Genomic DNA, 18,451 nt, shown 5'->3' on the forward strand with positions numbered 1-18,451 from the left:
GACTAGAACCAGCACCCATATGGGATGGCAGCACTGCAGGCAGTGGCTTTACCTGCTACGCCACAGCGCCGGCCCCTCCACTTCTGTTTTAGAGGGGCCTATGTGATTGCACTCAGGGCACACTCAGATCACTCAGGATAACCTCTCCATCTCAAGATCTTTCACTTAATCATAGCTGCAAAGATGTTCTTGCCATCTAAGGCAACAGTCACAGCTTCCAAGAATTAGGACACGGATACTTGGCAGGGAGAGGAAGTGCTACTCAGTGTACTGCATAAGTGAAAGAAAGGAATCACAATGAGAATCGTGAGTGAAATTGTAAATTACATTTATCAAGACTTGTGGAATGCGGCCAAAATCACACCTAGAGGCAAATTTGTATCCTTAAATGCAAAGTGCCTTTTTGCAAATGAGCATTTAAAGTTAACCACTTGATTCAACGCAAGATGTTGAATTAGGAATCAAAATACTACCCTTCCAAAGTGAGAGGCCAAGATAGTTTTATGGGCAAGATTTTTGAAACTTTAAGGAACAAACATTTCCCATCTCATACAAGAGTTTAGATTTAAAAGAGTGAGCAACCCACTTGATTTAATCTGAGTAGCAATACCTTAACATGGAAACAAGGCAAAACCGTGCCAGGAAATACAGTTATAGCTCAATTTGACTTACAATAACAGACAGAAAACCCACTGTGGGTGAAGGTGGCCTCCTTTGTAGATAAAGGCAGCCAATGCACAGGTGAGTGTTTCTGGATAGGACTTCCAGAAAAATTCTTCAAAAGGAACAAACTCAGCTGGGAGGCTGGGCATCCTTCTCCCTCTCCCTTTGTCCTTCTGCTCAGAATCTGCATGTGATGGTTGGTGTGCCAGCAGTCATTCTGTGATCATGACTCAGCCTTGAGGACCTAAGCCATATGCTAGGATACTGGATCAGAGGTACAGAGAATACGACGGTGGCTACGCTCACGTACCCCAGATTTTTGTTTTTTAATTTTTATCATTTTTAAAAGATTTATTTATTTTACTTGAAAGCAGAGAGAGAGAGAGAGAGATATTCTATCTGCTGGCTCACTCCCCAAATGGGCACAGCAGCTACGTCTGGCCCAGGCCAAAGCCAGGAGTCTAGAACTCTGTCCGTGCCTCCCACATGGGTGACAGGGGCCCAAGCCCCTGTCTACTGCTTTCCCAGGTGCATTAGCAGGGAGCTGGATTGGAAGTGGAGCAGCCAGCATCACAAGCAGTGGCTTAACCCATTGGCATCCCCCTTTCCCCCCAGACATTTTTAATATCACACTTTTAGACCAGCGCCATGACTCAATAGGCTAATCCTCCGCCTGTGGCGCCAGCACACCGGGGTTCTAGTCCCGGTCGGGGTGCCGGATTCTGTCCCGGTTGCCCCTCTTCCAGGCCAGCTCTCTGCTGTGGCCAGGGAGTGCAGTGGAGGATGCCCCAAGTGCTTGGGCCCTGCACCCCATGGGAGACCAGGAGAAGCACCTGGCACCCGCCATTGGATCAGTGCGGTGTGCCGGCCGCGGTGGCCATTGGAGGGTGAACCAACGGCAAAGGAAGACCTTTCTCTCTGTCTCTCTCTCACTGTCCACTCTGCCTGTCAAAAAAAAAAAAAAATCACACTTTTATCATTTTTAAACCACTATCATTTTGGGTTTATATTACTAGAAGATGAATCTCATCTTAACCAATGTAGAGTTCAGTAAATATTTATAACTAAAGCAAAGCATAGTTTTTAAAACGATTTATTCAGCACGGACAACCTAAATCAAAGATAACAAACTGTCAGGCTGCAGGTTGAATCCAAAAACTAAAGCAGGTTTTCTTTTCCAACACTGTTAATTCCCCAGAATGAAAAGCAGAACAACCTCACATCTCTCCTGCAATCGGGAGGGGTTAGCCACCAGTGGCCCCCATCCTTGCTGGTGTCAGCTGGTAGACCCCAGGGGGTGGCTATCCTTGTGACTTGGGTCGGGGGTTCCACTTTCAGTGGCATCTCCACCCACCCCACTTCCCACATTTGTAGGAGTTGCTTGGTCCCTATAGGCCATTGAGGGTGTGGCCCCAGATCCGAGCAGCATTAAGCCTGCTGCGAGGTTTTCGGCCGTGGCTTCTCAGGTTAATAAATCTACTGCGAGCCAGGACTGCTCGTATCATGCAATGTGCACTTTGCTTTGCATAGAACACGCACAGAGGTGAACTCAGCTGAACCCATCAACAGATCACAGCCCCCAGCACTCAATAGCTCACAATGGAGAGACAGGGTCATATCAGGTAGCATTTTTAAATTAATTGTATGTGCATATGTAGTTATATAACCATAAAAGCAGGGTCAGCTTGCACTCAGCAAAGCCACGTGACTCCAATTTTTAAAGACAACAGAGAACCATCTCTGCTGGTCTCACGCAAGGGGACCCGGATGGCGTAGCCCTTACCTGATGAGTTGCATCGATCACAACTCATGCAAGGGCTCAGAGGACAGGTGTTTTCGTGGGTCTCTCCGGAAGCTGTCCTGAGCTGAAGATTCCTGTCTGCGCAGCTGATTTGAGAGGTGAGACCATGATACAGCAGAAGGGAGCAGGACTTCGACGTAGGACAGCGAACTGTAAACAGCACGGAATTAAGCAGCTTCCCCTGAGGGAAGCTGAGAGATGAGGGAGCTGGGGTATTTATACGATGCAGGCTCACCGTAGTCCCAATATTTTTTTTTTCTTGCAGACTAAATTGTGCATAATTGCAGATGAAAAGAAAGCCAAAAGCGAGTGATTGGAGGAGGGGAGGTGATCAAAGCAAAGCGGCAGTGCTGCCTAAAGCCACGTGTTACTGAGGCCACAGCACTGCCTGCTCTTCCCCTCTCCTCTCTGCACTCGCAACGCCCCTGTGCACACCGGGAGCCCTGCCCACCGCGCACGGCGGTTTCTGTCCCAGTGACAGACAGGCTTCGGGCAGTGGAAGGAATCTTCCAAGACATTTCCACATGGCACCCTTTGAAACTTCTTCTTTTTTTTTTTTAAAGAATTTATTTATTTATTTGAGAGATAGAGTTCCAGAGAGAGAGAGAGAGAGAGAGGAGAGAGGTCTTCCATCCACTGTTCACTCCCCCAGATGGCCGCAGTGGCCGGAGATGTGGTGATCCAAAGGCAGGAGCTAGGAGCTTCTTTCAGGTCTCCCAGGTGGGTGCAGGGGCCTAAGCACTCGGGCCATCTTCTACTGCTTTCCCAAGCCACAGCAGAGAGCTGGATCAGAAGAGGAGCAGCCAGGACTAGAACCAGTGCCCATATGGGATGTCGGTGGCGCAAGCAGAGGATTAACCTACTGTGCCACAGCGCTGGCCCCTAGAAACTTCTCTGTAATTGTCCAAGTCAAATCCAAATGACAGCGCTTTGGGAAGAGAAGAATATATTCCAATGAAGCAGTCAAGTGTGTCTATGTGTCTACTTTCAAACACTCTGCTCCCCTTGGAATAAGAGAGGCTGAATAGAGAGCTTGCTTCCAGAAATCCAGCACTTGAGGTTCTAATCCCACCCCAGGCAAGCATGCCTGTCACATCACATACACCGAGTCCAAGTCCCCCTGTCTCCCAGGTTCCTGGTAGCCCTGCACTCTCAGATTGTCCTGTCCCTAGCTCCCACCCTCGGAAGCTGCTACAGATTTAGGAAACTGTGCCTTTTGGCTTCAATCCGGAGAGCAACCATTTCTGGCAAAGTCCTTGTGGTCCCGGAGGACCCATGGGAGCCCTCAAATATGTTCCAGGGAGAGAAATATGTCCTAGGAGACTTGAGATACATACAATTTAAAATCAGCCTCCCCTCTGAGAGGGGAAATTAGAAGTTCTGTCATCCGCCTTTGGGAACAAGGGCAAGCTCTCTGGCTCCACTGGGCTGTGGGTCCTGGGGCTCTGGCTTCCCTCTAAAGTTAAAGTAAAGGAAAATCTTAGCTCATTTCACAAGGGATCCTTTCTTTTCTGGTTTGCACTTCCTGTCTCGTGTGTGCAGAAAGCCAATATGACCGTGAAGAGACAAGAACTCGCACAGGCGAACTGATGGGGTATTTGGACAGGGGCCAGTGCAGGTGGCTCACTGCTGTTCAGGTGAACCCTGCCGAGTGCAGGTCTTATTAATGATGGCAGAACTGCTCCCCAAACTGGTGCATACCCTTGGGGGAGGTGCTGTTAACCTGGCTTTCAGGGTGGAATTCTTGAATCCTATCAGATGCGCATGCGTGCGCACGCACACGCGTACACACACACACACACACACCAGAATTCAACCTTTGGGGGAATTTCAGCACTTTGCAAAATGAGAACATGTGCAGGATTTTTTTTTCTTTGTTGTGTTTTAGATCTTCCCTCTTCATCCCCCAACCCCAACCCCAGCCCCTGCTGTGAATCCATCACTCAAAACGTTTTTGGCCTTTCGTTTGATGTCCCATCATGAAGCAGAAATGTTAATTTCTTTATTGTGTGTGTGTGCATGTTTTGAAGCCACACAGATTCCCGTACATTTCCGAATCCACAGACGCGTTATCCTATGACTTGACCTATAAAGCCTCAGGTCTGGAAATAGAAAATTCACTTGTGAACAGAAAGTTTATTTCTGGCCAAAGATCCCACATAAGAGCTTGAAAAGTTTCCCACTGTTGCTGAAATGGGAAGTCATGAGAAGATGTGCGTAAAACTGGAAATTTGTTGTCCATCCTAAAATACGTTCCTTTTGCCACGTGTGACCGTAACTGGAGCTTCTGCTGTTCCCAGCTCTCTCTGCTGCTCTCTTGTTCCCTGTAGGAATGAGACAGGTGGTTCAGCTGTGAGACTAACACTGTTTTTCAATGTCTGTACCCACAAGTAGTTAATTTAATATCCACACACTTGATTTCCTGGCTTCCAGTACTACTGTGTCTTAAATATGTGCTTAAAAAAAAAAAGGAATTGAGACAACTAACTCTCCTTTGTTGGTTCACTCCCTAAAATGTTTGTGATGACCAGAGCCAGGGGCCAGGAACTCAACCCAGGTCCCCCATGTGGGTGGCAGGAACCCACTTCCTTAACCATCACTGTGGCCTCCTAGGATTTGCCTCAGCAGGAAGCTGGAATCATGGCCCCGAGCGAGAGATGGAACCCAAGTTCTCTGAGATGAGATGCGGGGAATCCTCACCAGCGTCTTAACTAGTGTCTTTATTTTTTTTTAATATTTGTTTATTTCAAAGTCAGAGTTACACACATAAAAGAGGAAGGGGAAGAGGAGGAGAAGGAAGAGGAGAGAGAGAGAGAGAGAGATCTTCCATCTGCTGGTTCACTCCCTACATGGCCGCAATGGCTGGAGCTGTGCCAATCTGAAACCAGGAGCCAGGAGCTTCTTCCAGATCTCCCATGTGGCTGCAGGGACACAAGGACTTGGGTCATCTTCCACTGCTTTCCCAGGCCACAGCAGAGAGCTGGATTGGAAGTGGAGCATCTGGGACTTGAACCAGCGCTCATCTGGGTTGCCGGCACTGCAGGTGATGTCTTTACCCACTACACCACAGCGCCAGCCCCATTAACCAGTAGTGTCTTAACCACTAGGCCAAATGCCAGCCCCCACATTTAAAAAAAATTCTGATTGTTATCTAAAGACCTAGAAAACAATGAAATACCTTTAGGGAGGAGATCACCTACTGATAGTGCATTTTGGTTACTCAGATACAAGTAATGTGGAAAACATTCACATAGCACCCTATCTCTTCCCCCGTGGAGTCTGCTCTCAGCCATTCTGGAGAGTTCAGCCAATAACAAGGCGTGCTGCACACAGAGTGACCCGAGACCGGGACGGAGCGAGTTGAGAGGTTGGCCCGCTTGACAGAATGTTCCAGACCAGCCTCGGCACCCAAACCTCGCGTGTGCATACGGTGGGCCAGGTTTGCTTGCATGCCCTCCAGGCTGTGGAGGTGGCATCTGTTTGTCCCTGGGGCCTCTCCTGTACTCCTCCTTGCCCATCCCCTTCACACAGGTCGGTGCTGGATACGGATGAAGCAAGGGTCCGTGGGAAGCGCCTTCGGCTGTGCCTCTGCTCCACGCAGATCGGCTTCTGCATCTGGGGAGAGCCACTTTGTGCTCACCTGTGCTGTGCTCGCCCTGGTGGAACTGTGGGCAGGATCTCCTCCTGCCCCCGGATGGACCAGTTCAGACTCCGCGCACTGGCCTGGCTGATTGCAATCTGAGGACGGCTGGCTTCTTCTCCATCTACCGCCTCCCTTCCATCTCCGCCTCCCCTCTTCCTCGTCCTCACATGTGGCTCCATGCGTCTCCAAATGAACTCGCGGGGTTGCGGCTTGCACGCTCATCACCCACTTCTTGCTGCTCACCCTGGGAAAAGTGAGGGACTTGCTGGGGACAATAAACAGCCATTGAGCTACTGTACAAAAAAACAAGCAAGCGACAAGGGCTGGCCAGGGCAGGGGGAGGAATCTACTGTCACCCAGCTGGCACGTGGCCAGTGTCGTGCACACCAGCATTGCAATCGGTGTGGCCAAGAAGGTCACGTGAGAGACACAAAGCCCTGGTGAACCTGCAAAACAAGATATGGTCACTTCAGGGAAGGTAGATCAACTGGTACTCACTTGTGATGAGAGTGACAATAACCACTTTTTGAATATTTATGACAGGAATCCTACTAGCTACTTCCTTACGCTGTTGCTAAGCCCCTCCCCCCAGCAATGATCTATTCTTCCTGTCCTCTTTCTCTCTCTCTCTTCTCCCCCACCCCCCAGTTCTATAACTGAAAGAACCAGGACTCTGAGGAATTAGGATGTGTGGTCAAGGTCCCAACTACACCACAACAGAGCTGGGATTTCCACCCAGATTTGCTGGGCTTCAAAATCTGTACCCTGTCTTGTATTCTGCGAAGATAGCAGTGTAGCTCTTTCCTCCCTTCCTCCCTCCCGCTCTTCCTTCCTTCCTCTTTCTCTCTCTTTTCTTCTTTCATTGTTTTAAAAATTAATATGCACAAGTGGCTAGAAAATGCTCTTTTTAAAAAAATTTGCTTTATTTGAAAGGTAAAGTAGGGGCCTGTGCCGTGACTCACTTGGTTAATCCTCTGCCTGCAGTGCCGGCATCCCATATGGGCGCTGGGTTCTAGTCCTGGTTGCTCCTCTTCCAGTCTAGCTCTCTGCTGTGGCCCGGGAGTGCAGTGGAGGATGGCCCACGTGCTTGGGCCCTGCATTCACGTGGGAGACCAGGAGGAAGCACCTGGCTCCTGGCTTTGGATCAGCGCAGCTCCAGCTGTGGTGGCCATTTGTAGGGTGAATCAATGGAAGGAAGACTTTTCTCTCTGTCTCTCTCTCTCTCTCTCACTGTCTATAACTCTACCTGTCAAATAATAAAAAAAGAAAGGTAAAGTGAGTAAGGCTGGTGAAAAGGAGCAAGGAGCCACAGAGGGAGGGAGGGAGGGAGGGAGAAGTTCCATCTGCTGGTTAGTTCTCCAAATGCCTGCAACATATGGGGATGGACCAGGCCAAAGCCTGGAGCCCAGAACTCCATCTGGGTGTCCCTAATTGGTGGCAGGGACCTGGAAGATGCTTTTAAGAAAGTGCACAGGGCTGGTTCTATGGTGCAACAGGTTAAACTGCTGTCTGCAGCGTAGACATCCCATATGGCCACTGGTTCAAGTCCCGGCTGCTTCACTTCTGATCCAGCTCTCTGCTAATGGTTTGAGAAAGCAGCAGATGATGGTCCAAGTGCTTGGGCCCCTGCGCCTCTATAGGAGACCTGGACAAAGCTCCTGGCTCCTGGTTTTGGCCTGGTCCAGCCTCAGCCATTGGGGCCATTTGGGGAGTGAGCCAATAGATGGAAGATGTCTCTCTCTGTGTCTCTTCCTCTCTCTCTCTCTCTCTCTCTGTGACTTGCTTTTCAAATTAAATAAATCTTTAGAGAAAAAAAGAAGGAAAGAAAAATGAAAAAAAAAAAGCAGGTGCACATCTAAGCATAAACTTCTCTAAAACAGAAAAATAGAGAAGCTGCTATTTGGGTGCCAGTATCCCAGGTGAGAGCGCCTGGTCCAGGCCCTGGCATCTGCTTCCAATCCATCTTCCTGTTAATGCCCGGGAGGCAGCAAATAATGGCTTAAGTACTTGAGTCCCTACCACATTTACATGAATGGATATAAATGGGCTTCCTTGTTTCAGGCTTTGGCCTGGCCCAGCCCTGGCAAATGTGGGTGTTTCGGGCATGAACTAGCAGACAGAGGGTCTCTCAGTTGCTCTTTCGGCTGTTCTGCCTTTCGAATAAATAAATAAATGTTTTAAGGAAAGTATTTGACATGTAAGGGTAGAAGGTAAATGAACAGGGCACAACTTCCTTTCTCCAATGATGAGGCTTGTGGCACCAAGAGTTCTCCAGGCCTTGCTGCTTGGGCTCAGACAGACACTGAACAGTGAGGAATGTTCTCTGTTCTGAAATCCTAGGCTCGTGGAAGAAGCAACATATTGAATCAGGGTGAAATTGTGTGTGTGTGTGTGTGTGTGTGTTTTTCAGCTTGTGAAAACCCTATAACAAAGATATGATGTCATAATGGGTGGACATGTACAGGTACTAGATTTATGGGATCCACCTAGAGTTTGCCAAGAGAGGAAGTTCCACCAGTAATCAGGGAATCAGCGACAATGAAGTTGAGAAAAGCTATTGGGGGTTGCTGTCACCATCATCCATGGGTAAGAAGCGAGTGTCATTTGTTGACCTTGGAAGTTCTGCCTACTAGCTGGGCTTGTATCAATGGGCAGCAGTGCTATAAAATTATCGAGTGCTCTGTGCATGTTTGGGGACACTGAAAGGGATGGCATTCGGGGCTGCAGTTTGGCCTAGTGGTTAAAATGGCAGTCAAGGTGTTTGTGTCTCACGTTATTTGCCTGGGTTCAGTTTCCAGTTCCAGCTCCTGACTCCTGGTTCCTGCTAATGCAGACCTCGGAGGGCAGCAGTGATGGTTCGAATAGTTTGGTTCCTCCAACATATTGGAGACCTGCATTGAGTTCTGGGCTCCTGGCTTTGGCCTGGTCCAACCCCAGCTGTTATTGTGTGTTTTGGTGAGTGAACCAAGAGATAGGATCTCTCCCTCTCCCTCTCTCTCTCTCATCTCTCTCTTTTTCTCTCCACATCTCAGATAAATAAATTAAAATTTCCAAAAAATTAAAAGACAGCATCAAAGTTTTCACTTTTAGATAATGTCTGGTGATAATTCACACTTCAATAAATAGATTTTTTCAAGAAGTTGAAGCTGGAATTAATAAGATGAGATAGTTTTGTTTCAATTCACTGTCCGGGCTCTCTGCAAGTTGAAGCTCTCCTGAGGCAGGAATAAGTGGCAGGACTAAAGCCAGCCACTGCTCAACAAGATTTATTCTTATACACACTGGATTGCAAAGACCTAATATAAAAAAAGGAAAATATGTCAATAGTTTTTAATATTTATTACATGTTGAAATGGGAATGTTTTTGGATATGTTGGGTTAAGCATAAAACAAATGACTAAATTAATTTCACCTGTTTCTTTTTTCTGTTTCATAATATGGATGCTAGAAAATTTAAAGCTCCATCTGTAGTTTGCCCTCTTATCTACTTTCATTGATACTTCAGGCTGTGATGCTTGGGACATTCTCATATTTTTTTTCTTTAAACAGGAATTGGGATAGTTTTCCAATAAGGGCACCTGTCCTTGTATAAGAGAAACCACAATCACCACGTGGGGATATAAAAGGAATGAAATTCCATTTTTTTATGGTTTGATTTGGTTTTGTAAAAGGAAAGGTATGTAAGAAGTCACACTCAACCGATTTTACAATTAAGAACAGGAAGCATAAATATCTTTTTAGAAAGCTTGGCCAGAGATTCAGAATCCACTTCAACCCATGTACCGTATGACCAAGGGGCATTGTGATGGGGGTGAGGGACGAGGACTTTGCCCAAGGAAGAAGGCTGGAGCACCCCCTAGACTTCCATTCTCCAAGCTCCAAGGAAGGGCCCCCACCTGCCCAGCTCAGAGCAAATGTGAAAATGCCTCCTCCTAGAATCGCTGCTCAATGCTTGTTCCTCTTCTGCAGGATTAGCAGTGGGGGCCAGGAGTGAGGCTGAGCCATCAGGAGTCCCTGCAGGCTTTCTTTCTGTAGCCTCATGGCCCAGACATTGACGCACTGTCCATTGACGCACTGTCCATTGATGCACTGTCCATTGACACACTGTCCATTGATGCTAAGCCACTGATAAGCACTCAAAGGCCTTGGGCAATGGTTCCACCCCCCCAACCCAGAGCTAGGAAATGAATTAAAAAGTGTTGGCTTAATTGCAACACTATCATTGCTGCTTTATATCTGATCAATTCTTATTGATTATAATTTGAGTCATTCTACAAAGGAAAAGAGAACAGTGAAAGAAGCTATTGACTTTTGAGGTGAAATTAGCTCACATGGTTTTATTCTAGTTTACACTTGACTTTTCATAGATAACAAAACTGAGCCAGCAAGAGGTTGAATGGCTTTTCCTATGCACATCCCCGGCGGGGATTAGATTTGTTTGTAGTGTGCACCCCCTTCATCTCCAGTGCACCCCATATGCTGTACAATCACTCAAACACACATAAACTCTTGCTGTGTCTTTCCAGGGCACTCTTGCTCACCATGAACTCCCAGCTTTCAACTCTCTTTCCGAGCCTAGTAACTGTAACCCGCGTCCCGTTAATGTTGGCCAAGTTGGGTGCTTCCGTGGAGGCAGTTAAATTTGTTTGCAAACCTGCCTGTCCATTGTTCTTAGTTATAATTATCTACTTTAATTAAATGCAAGGAGTAATGAATTGAGAGATTTTTCTCTAATAAAAAATGAAGCTAAATGCTTTGAAGATATAGGAGAACCATGAATTTTAGAAAAAATACGAAGGGATTCTGATCTCATTATTTCATTGATTTTGATTTGAGATCTTACTCTATAAAAGCACCCTGGAAATTATAAATATTAAATATATTAATATTAATAAATTAATAATCATAACCTAATATTAATAAAAATAATAATAAAATAAAATAATAATTAATAAAAATATAAATATTAAAATATTATGACCGTGGTTCATGTGCAGACATGACAGACAATGCAGGGACAGGCTTTAGCCTACAGGTGAATACGTCAGTTATGACGGCTGCATGCTGCTTCGGGTGCCTCCAGCTCCCAATCCGACTTCCTGCTCATGCAGGTTCTGGAAGGCATGGGTGATGGCTCAAGTACTTGGGCTCCTACAACCTGCACGGAAAATCTGAATTGCGTTTCTGGCTCCAGCTTTGGCCCTGGCCCAGCACCAGCCATTACAGGCATTTAGGGAGTGAACCAGCAAATGAGAGCTCTCTTTATCTGTCTGTGTCTTTTCCTTGATCTGTCTGCTTCTCAAATAAATAAAATTGAAAAGAAAGATAATGCAGAACTCCCAAGTGTCCTCAAAACTAAGGAATGGTGCTGGCCTTATCACCAATGTTCACAAATGAATACATATGTGTGTGTTTGCAAGTTAACAATGCAAATTTTATATTTTTATTTAGTGAGGATCCATAAATCTAACTTTTCTTATTTATCATATTGTATAAGACAAGAAGAAAGTTTCTACTGTAAAGTTAGAGAGGGAGAAAGTCACATGTATATATTTTTTAAAGATGTGTTTATTTATTTGAAAGTCAGAGTTACACAGAGAGGCAGAGCAGAGAGAGAGAGAGAGGTCTTCCACCTGCTGGTTTACTCCCTAGGTGGCTGCAATGGCCTGAGCTGTGCCGATCCAAAGTCAGGAGCCAGGAGCTACTTTTGGGTCTCCCATGTGGGTGCAGAGGCCCAAGGACTTGGGCCATCTTTCACTGCTTTCCCAGGCCATAGCAGAGAGCTGAATCGGAAGTGGAGCAGTCGGGACTTGATCCGGCGCTCATGTGGGATGCCGGTGCTGTGGGTGGTGGCTTTACCTGCTATGCCACAGCCCCAGCCCCTACATGTATATTTCAAAGTTTAAAAGACATTGAAGCTCAGCAAAGAATACCCCCTAATACTCCACTTTGAACTTCATGCTGACAGAACCCAGAAGCAGCAAATGCAAAGAAGGGCTTTCTCTGAATTTCCCTTATCAAACCCGAGACAGAATGACCCAGGAGGGGCACAACTGCCTTCCAATTTCATTGAAATTTCATTAACCAAGGAAGAGAAAACTCATATCCTGGAGGACAAGACTGAAAATCAAAGCCATCCAAACCACACTCAGTGCCCAGAGGAACTTTGTCCAAGGCCATTGTCCATTCTCTGGACTCATCCCCCCACCCCACAATTTACTCCCCCTCAAAAGTGTCTTAAGCCCCAACCTCCCTCTCCCTATGAAAAGGGTATTAAGCTTCAACCTTCTGGCCCTTCTTGGAGTTACGTGTTTTGCATGGCTCCCTTGCACACTGGCATGTAAATAAATCTATATGCTTTTCTGCTTGTTAATCTATGGCCAGTTTAATTCGAATATTTAACCTAAAAGGGGGAAAATTGGGACTTCCTTGGAAAGATTAAGTTTTTGAAATTCCTACCTGACTAAAGCAATCATTATAAAAATTCTTTTTGTCTAATTGAAAGACAGACACACACACACACACACACACACACACAGGTCTTTCCTCATCTGGTTTATTCCCCAGTTACCCACAATAGCCGGGACTGGACCATGTTAAAGCCAGAAGCTGAGAATTCAGTGCAGGTTTCCATGTGGATGGCACAGACCCACGTACTTAACCCATCAGCTGCTGCCTCGCAGAGTACACATCAGCAGGAAGCTGGAACTGGAAGCTGAGACAGGACTCAAACCTATGCACTCTATTATGGGAATGTGCATGTCCCAAATGGTACGTTACCATTGCACCAGATGCCAGCCTCTATAGCAACCATTTTTTAAATCTTGATTTATTTATCTGAAAGAAAGAGAGGTAGAAACAGATAGGCAGAGAGAGCTTGCAATCTCTGGTTCATTCACAAAATGCAATTGTGGAATGGCAAAAGCTGGGCCAGCATGGAAACCAGTAGCTGAGAACTTCATTCAGGTCTCCCATGTGGGTGATAAAGATCTAACTACCTGATCTGTCACTGGTGCCTCCCAGCAGATGTGGGGGATTGGAGGTTGGACACTCAGATATGGAATATTAGTGTCTTCTCTTTAAGTTTTATTTATTTGGGCCGGCGCTGCGGCTCAATAGGCTAATCCTCCGCCTAGTGGCGCTGGCACACCGGGTTCTAGTCCCGGTCGGGGCGCCGGATTCTGTCCCGGTTGCCCCTCTTCCAGGCCAGCTCTCTGCCATGGCCAGGGAGTGCAGTGGAGGATGGCCCAAGTGCTTGGGCCCTGCACCCCATGGGAGACCAGGAGAAGCACCTGGCTCCTGGCTTCGGATCAGCGCGGTGCGCCGGCCGCAGTGCGCCAGCCGTGGTGGCCATTGGAGGGTGAACCAACGGCAAAGAAAGACCTTTATCTCTATCTCTCTCTCTCACTGTCCACTCTGCCTGTCAAAAAAAAAAAAACAAAAAAGATTTTATTTATTTATTTATTTGAGAGGTAGAGCTACAGACAGATAGAAGGAGAGACAGAGAGAAAGTTCTTCCATCCACTGGTTTATTCCCCAAATGGCCACAACGGCTGGAGCTGAGCCGACCCGAAGTCAGGAGCCAGGAGCTTCTTCCCTGTCTCCCACACGGGTGCAGGGGCCCAAGCACTTGGGCCATCTTCCACTGCTTTCCCAGGCCACAGTAGAGAGCTAGATTAGAAGTGGAGCAGCCGGGATTTGATCCAGTGCTCATGTGGGATGCTGATGCTGCAGGAGGAGGCTTAGCCTACTAGCCGCAGCACTGGGCTGATATTGACATCTTAATAACTAGGTTAAATTCTCACCCTTAAAACTCCATTTTTTTCAACTACTAAATCCAGAAAACAAAGCAAAGTGTTTTCCTACACTCACTTCCCTCTAGACATTGGAAGAACTGAAAGCAGAACATGAGTTGTGTTTCACTTGTCATGTTCTAGTTTTCTTGTTCCTTTCTCAAGATCAACCTTAGTGCTTGGAACCTAAAATTTCCATCCATTGCCAGAAAGCAGTTCCCTTTCTTTCTTTTTTTTTTTTTTTTTTTTTTTGACAGGCAGAGTGGACAGTGAGAGAGAGAGACAGAGATAAAGGTCTTCCTTTGCTGTTGGTTCACCCTCCAATGGCCGCCGCGGCTGGCGCACTGCGGCCGGCACACCGCGCTGATCTGATGGCAGGAGCCAGGAGCCAGGTGCTTTTCCTGGTCTCCCATGGGGCGCAGGGCCCAAGCAATTGGGCCATCCTCCACTGCACTCCCGGGCCACAGCAGAGAGCTGGCCTGGAAGAGGGGCCACCAGGACAGAATCCGGCGCCCCAACCGGGACTAGAACCTGGTGTGCCGGCGTCGCAAGGCAGAGGATTAGCCTAGTGAGTCACAGCGTTGGCCTAGCAGTTCCCTTTCATAGTAACTCTTCTGCTTCCAGAGCCAGCTCATTTTTTAAAAGATTTATTTATTTATTTGAAAGGGGGAGAGAGAGAGAGAGAGAGAGAGAGAGAAAGAGAGGTCTTCCATCCACTGGCTCACTCTCCAGATGACTGCAATGGCCGGACCTGTGCCAATCTGAAGCCAGAGCCAAGAGCTTCTTCTGGGTCTTCCCATGCAGGTGCAGGAGCCCAAGACTTGGGCCATCTTCTACTGCTTTCCCAGGCCACTGCGGGGAGCTGGATCAGAAGTAGAGCAGCCAAGACTCGAACTGGCGCCCATATGGGATGCCGGCACTGCAGGCAGCAGCTTTACCAACTGCACCACAGTGCCAGCCCCGTCTGAACTCCTGACAACAAACTAATGTTCTATGTGTTTTGAGCAGGTCGCAGAATCTGGAAAGTGAATTTTCTCAGTCATAAATGGGGAAAACAGTAATCCATTGCATAGATGAGATATTAAAAATCCTAAAATAAAGCAAGAGGCACAGGACATCGAACTGGTTTGTGCACCTGAGCGTTGATTTGTGAGTTGGGCCACCCCCAGAGCCGAGAGACATTTAGAGTGATTTAGGGGCTGCCATGCAGCTGGGTAATATTTATGGACAGCAAAGGCAGAGGGGAGCCACAGAGATGGCTCCACTCTTGACTTCTGCCTATCGGATCCTGGCTTGAACAGTTGGCTGCTTGTGGGTTGACACATGCTAGGCTGCTGTGATGGGCTGAGACCTGGCTTTCTGTTGTAAGGGTAGCTTGGGGTCTGCTTCACACTAAGCAAGGTTACAGCTTACTAGGTATGGAGAAACCTTTAGGCCAAAGTTAAGGAAATAGGACATTTGCAGCAGGCTTTTCATTTTTGAAGATTTTTCTCGTATATCAGACCCGTGAGATGGCAACTGCAAGGCTCCTTAAAAGGAGTGAGGAGTCACTGAAAGCCATGTTCTGGAATCTTTTCTAAAAGATGCTCTCCTGGAGCCACACAAAATTGCACCCCCAAATGCCAAGTGGAAGATAATGATTCAACCTGCAACTTTCCAATTTTAAGGAATGATCTTTAAAAAAAAAAAAAAAAAGATTGGCCGGTGTCGCGGCTCACTAGGCTAATCCTCCACCTTGTGGCACCGGCACACTGGGTTCTAGTCCCGGTCGGGGCGCTGGATTCTGTCCCAGTTGCCCCTCTTCCAGGCCAGCTCTCTGCTGTGGCCCGGGAGTGCAGTGGAGGATGGCCCAATTGCTTGGGCCCTGCACCCCATGGGAGACCAGGAGAAGCACCTGGCTCCTGGCTTTGGATCAGTGCGGTACGCTGGCCGCGGTGGCCATTGGAGGGTGAACCAACGGCAAAAGGAAGACCTTTCTCTCTGTCTCTTTCTCTCACTGTCCACTCCACCTGTCAAAAAAAAAAAGATTAAAATGTGACTTTTATCTAAATATAAAATGAAAACATGGCTAAGATCTTGTCTTTCTATTAATTAGGGAGGGAACCAGAAAAATGTTCACAGGAAAATCCAGACTGAACACATAGCTTTTATAAGGGTCAGGAATGACCAAAATATGTTGCTTTCTAGTTGCACAAATGGCTTCTGCTGTGGTGGCAAAGAAATCTTCTGTGGTGTGCAGGTGGGGAGAGAAATCATTTGTTTCCACTGAACACAATGTGAGGAAACTTCAGAAAGTTCATGGAAATGGAATGAAAAGGCAAGTTCATTTTGATGCAAAACTTTTTGAAATCCATGCATACAAGGGGTCTTCATAAAAAAAGTCACAGAAAATGCCTATCATGAAAAACTATGCATGAATCTCAACTTTTTTTTTTTTGCACCACAATAAGCTTATCTTCTAATTTCATTTTCCATGGTCTTTATGACATCCTCTTGTACTGCTGATTCTCATTATTTACTGATTCAGTACTCGTGAAATTGTGAATTTGACCATAGTTATTTGTCACCCCCAGATCCATCCTTCTGGGGACATAGTAGACATTCTTGCTCTGCACAGGTGCAGAGTGGGTGAAGAACAGGTGTATCTTGGTGCCACGTATACTCCCAGTTGAAGTGACAATGCGGCACTCTGCCTTCACGTCTCAGCTCTCATGCTGTAAACCAGTGGCCCTTTTGTAACCTGCTCAGCGCCACATTTTTCTGCTTTTTGTTAGTGTTTTGGCAATTTAAAATATCTAGAGCATAGTCCTGGAGTGCTGTCTAACGTTCTCAGGACAAGAAAGGCGTGAGGTGTCTTATAGAGAAAACTGCACTTTTGTAGAGCAGTTGACCATGAGTTCAATGTTAATGAATCAATAAGGCACATTAAATAAGACACCTTTGAATAGACACACATAAATCAAGGCTATGCGTTCATTGATTGGTGACCATGTGATACCAAAGGCTTCAAGGAAACCAACCCTGGATCTTCCCTAAAGCAGTGGCTCATGATGCGTTCATTCAGTATTCATGGAACCTTATAGAACTTTAGAGAACATAACCTCTATGAGCAGTGAGACTGCATTTGTGTGTTTAGAGAAGAATCACTTACGAATTGTAAAGTAGCTCAGAGACCAATATCCTAGAAGAGTACTTGAAACAGGACATCCAGTAATCTTTTTGCCCATTTCAAAACTCTATCACATTTATTTCTTGACATAAATACTTTTCAAGATCAGTCTATTCAATTAAGTACAATAAACAGTTGATGTTAGCCTAAGAAATATACTCTTTGAAAACGTCTATTGCCTACCAAAACTGAATCCTCTTACATTTAAAAATAATGGATCTCACTTAGAGTCTTGCTTGCAATACTAGTAGTTCTATGATTTCATCAAGAAATTATGAGGTGGATATCCATTTTTTTTTTTTTTTTGCAAAAGGAGAAACACACACTCTGTAATGCTTAAGAGGTCACAAATGGAAAAGTGTGTTGGACTCAACTCATCTGCGTCCAAAATCATGGCTCTTTCTATGCAAAAATAATTTCTCTGTGGTTTAGTGAGTGTCAGGGAAGCCATTTGTCTCACCTTTTCCATCTGGGGAGGGGTAAAGATGGGAAGGTTCAATTCATAATCTCAGTGTGCTAAGTCAACATCTCTAAGGAGCTATTTTCCTTTGCGCATTTGTTTGTCTACACTTTAACTTTGTTATTTTTTCCATGGAAAGGGCAAAGAAAAGGAGCCTTGTTGTGGTTGGCTTTAAGAGGGAAAATAAGTGACAAGACTGGCGAATCTAAGAAATGCTCAGAAAGTCAGAAGCTGAGAGTCTGAGAGTTTAACAAATTCCTGATACACATGTATAGTTCAGTGTTTTTGTCTGTTTTCTAGTCTCTGTGTTTCTTCTCTACAAGTGAAGCAACAGCTTACATAACCATCGATTCTTTTTGCTTTTCAGGTAAGTGACAGGTATTTAGTAGCTGAAATAATTGGTCAGAAGTGACAAAACCAATGTCTCAGTCTCTCAGCTCTCCATCTTTAGATATCTGGCTGTGTGCGTCAAAATTTGTTTTCCTAGGTCTATGAGCACTGTGTGGTTTTGGGTAAATAGGTGGAGAGAGAGAGAGAGAGAGAGACAGACAGAGAGACAGAGAGAGACAGAGAGAGAGATGAGGTGGATGACACGTGCGTGGCTACATACAAGGGAGCCTCAGAGAATTCATGAAGAACCTGAAAAGACGATGCAGGACACTTTTGTACCAAAATTTTTCCACAAATTTTTTGAAGTACCTCCATAAATATGTAAGCGCGTAATCTACAAACAGTAACACTGAATGGCTCCTGCATTCTGTCTGGTCCTCCTCGGCCTGACCTACAGAATACCACAGGACCTGTTTTTGCTCCAAGCATGATGAACAGCCTGACTCTCCATCTTGTATCTAAGGGACATGCTGACAAATCCATGGTTAGAATTCCTCCCAAGAAACATGCAACAATGCAGGGCTACCGAGTC

At 46.2% G+C, this 18,451-nt stretch overlaps 1 long non-coding RNA gene across 3 annotated transcripts in view; it reads left to right on the forward strand.

Moving 5' to 3' along the window:
* Positions 1-8,611: 8,611 nt before the first annotated feature.
* Positions 8,612-18,451, forward strand: part of LOC103348503 (uncharacterized) — a 41,230-nt gene continuing 31,390 nt past the window's right edge. For all 3 annotated transcript variants that reach the window (XR_007920004.2, XR_007920007.2, XR_007920008.2), the window contains exon 1: positions 8,612-8,693. This is a non-coding gene — a long non-coding RNA (uncharacterized lncRNA). The remainder of the gene's footprint in view (positions 8,694-18,451) is intronic.

The sequence above is a fragment of the Oryctolagus cuniculus genome, chromosome 1, assembly GCF_964237555.1.
Source record: "Oryctolagus cuniculus chromosome 1, mOryCun1.1, whole genome shotgun sequence".
Taxonomy (NCBI): domain Eukaryota; kingdom Metazoa; phylum Chordata; class Mammalia; order Lagomorpha; family Leporidae; genus Oryctolagus; species Oryctolagus cuniculus.